Source organism: Chinchilla lanigera, unplaced genomic scaffold (assembly GCF_000276665.1).
Source record: "Chinchilla lanigera isolate Chin_1 unplaced genomic scaffold, ChiLan1.0 scaffold00110, whole genome shotgun sequence".
In the NCBI taxonomy this organism is placed as follows: domain Eukaryota; kingdom Metazoa; phylum Chordata; class Mammalia; order Rodentia; family Chinchillidae; genus Chinchilla; species Chinchilla lanigera.
Window position 1 is genome coordinate 5293219 of NW_004955511.1, and position 3078 is coordinate 5296296.

The following is a 3078-nucleotide window of genomic DNA, read 5'->3' on the forward strand; positions in this document are numbered from 1 at the left end:
AGCAGATGGGTGCAAGTGGCGCCTCACACAGGCAACCACGCACACTGCTGGGCATGTCACAGAGCAGAGACCAGGCGTGATCACCTCACACAGCCCTACACACACAGTGCGGGGAATGTCACAGAGCACAGAGCACCATGGTCTTTGCCCTCACAGACTTTACAACCTAGTGTGGGAAATCGGGATCCACACAAGGTAAGGAAGTGCAGTTCACAGGGTGCGGTGAGGTGATAAATGATATACAGAGGACAGACAAGTGTAAAAGGGATAGAAGTCCCCAGGCAGTGAGCGGATTACGATTTTAAGTTGGTCAGGGTGAGCCCTCCTTAGAACAAAACATTTACACAAAGACGTGAAAGTAGGAGTGAGCCCGGCAGACATGAGGATGGGAGTGAGCTGCTCACACAGGGTTCTCCGGTGAAAGGCCTGTGATGCCTGTGAAGAACGGGGTGGAGAACAAGAAAGCAGAAGAAAATGTAAGAAATGGTGGGGGCAGAGGCCAGCTGGGAACACCAGGCTTGTATAAAGGCATGGAATTGACCGGGCCTGCCTGCAGGCAGAGAGAGGGAAAGGCTGCCTGCGGGGAGGAAGGAGAAGCAGGCCCATTTTACAGGGCTTGAAGCAAGGTGGGAGACATGGGGCAAGAAGATCTCAGTACACCTCAGTGGTCAGAGTTCTCTGCATGTCTGCTCCGCGGTGGGCAGAGCCCGTGAGGTGTCCGGTGTAAATGTCTGGGTGGCTGCAGATGTCCCAGCGCTTGGGAGATTCCGTGCTCCGCCTCATCTCTTTTAGGACACCTCAGGTTTGCTGAGGGCAAGGCGCTGAGCCGACAGCGGTGCCTCTGCCGGCAGACAGGCTGGGCGTCGGGAGAGTCAGGTCCAAGCTGAGCCTTACGCAGAATGCAAGAGGGAGAGGACAGCAGTGGGGACAGCGGATGGCAGGGCCAGCAGACGAGGCCTGGGGAATAGCAGCCTTTTTCTAACCGGAGTGAGAAACATCCCACACTGGAACCTTCTGCCTGACACCAGAGATGCCTGCAGTGAGATGCTTGAAAGGGACAATCTAAAAGCCAAAGTGGGCAGAAGCTAAATCCCTGTCCAAGAAGGCGGCACCTCTACACCACAGGAGCCCCAGGGACAAGGCTGTGCAGAAGGGTGGGACCCAGAGCACCTGTACCGAGCCTGGGAGAGCACACAGTGGTCTGGGGTGGAGCGCAGGGCACACTGGATGTGCAAGTGGTTAGATCAGCAACGATTTGGACTGGCAAATGCACAGCCAGGCTTCTCAGGGATAATGGAAGTTCACCAGCAGCCCAAGGTCAGACTGCTGGGCATCATGACAGGGAGGAGGAGGCCTGGACGTCTGCAGCTTGATGACTGAACCCTGGTCTTGGAGAAGAGCTTGTGAAGGCCAAAGGCGGAGTCTGACTCAGGAGTTCTTCAACTGCATGATTAGCTAAGAGGTGATCAGTTTGCTGAAGCTATGTGCAAACTGTGGTGTGCGTGCAAAGATGTTCGAGAATCTTTTTGTTTATTTTAAAAAATAAAAGAATGAAAACATTCTTTTACACACACATTTACAAAATAACACAAGAACAATACAAGCAATACTGAAACTCAGACAAAGAGATAGGAAATTGACAATGGTTGTTGCATTACATATTGATTTCTTCAAAGTGGTTACTCAGGAAAACAGATATAGACAAATAAGATTGATCAAATAGTTATTCATTAACTGCTCTTTTCAATAAAGCAACAGAAGTTGTACTACAACTATGTTAGCTGTCCAGTATATACAGAATTTCCCCTTCTTTCTTTTCTCTTTTCCCTCATCCCAGTTGCTCTTTACTTTTGAGCAGTTTCCCTTCAAATAACCCTTGAGGGGGAGGTGCACAGCTTTTCTGATAGTGTCAAGGAACTTCCTTATCCAAACACTGTTCTTCTCATAGCGTTATTTATAAGACTGAGCTTTTCTATTTTTATTCAGTGTGATTGCATAAGCTAGCTACTTACTGATGAAATTACAGCCCATCCAAAATGAAAAGATCCAATCACAAAATGGACAACCTAAATGAATAAACACTTCTCAGAAGTACAAAAAGCAATAAGTGCATCAAAAATGTCCAGCAAGTCTGGCTACTAGAGCAATGCAACTCCAAACAATGTGAAGATTCTGTCTCCCTCCAGGAGGAAGAGCATCCTCAAGACCTTGACCAACAACAAATGTTGCAGAAGTTGTGAGGGAAAAAATGAACCCTTGTGCAGTGCTGCAGGAATTTAAACTAGTACAACCGCTATGAAAATTCATATAGATAATCCTAAAAAAACAAAAAAAAAAATTCCACTGCACAAAGAGCTGTCTCTCTTATGGGTATCTTCCCAAAACAGTTAAAGATGTGGTATGATGTACAGAAATATGCATAAACATGCTTATAGCAGCATAAGTCTCAATAGCAGCATCATAGAAGCAGTTTATATGCCCATCAACAGATAAATGGATAAAGAAAATGTTGTACATGGACACAGTATACTTCTACTGTGCAGAAGACAGATAAATTTGAGACAGCTATAGGAAAAGGGATGCTGTAAGGAAAGTAAGCCAGACACAGGTCAATACTGTATGCTTTCACTCCTATGAGACATTCAAAGCATAAGTAATTTAGAGCCTGTTAGAGGATCCCAGAAGATGCTGCTGGACCTGAAGCCACTGTGCTTTCTGCAGCCTTCTCCTGGGGCCTCCACAAATCGCTCAAACAAGGCTTCCTGCTGAGGCTTTCATTCCCCAGTTGTTCCACTATATGGAAATCTTCACAGGCCACCTCCTACGCTAGAGGCTGAAATGATGCCAGGGACCAGGACAAAACAAACGAAGGACAATCAGCAGCAGAAGAGAGAGTAGTGTTTCACAGGTTGAAATACACAAGTAGAGGCTGGGGATGTAGCTCAGGGTCACAGCGCCTGCCTGGCCAGTGCAAGGTCGTGAGTTCAATTCCTGGTACCGGAAAAAAAACCAAAACAAAAAGAAATAGACAAGTAATTTTTAAATGCCTGTTTTCTTCTTTTAGGGCATTCAGATCAT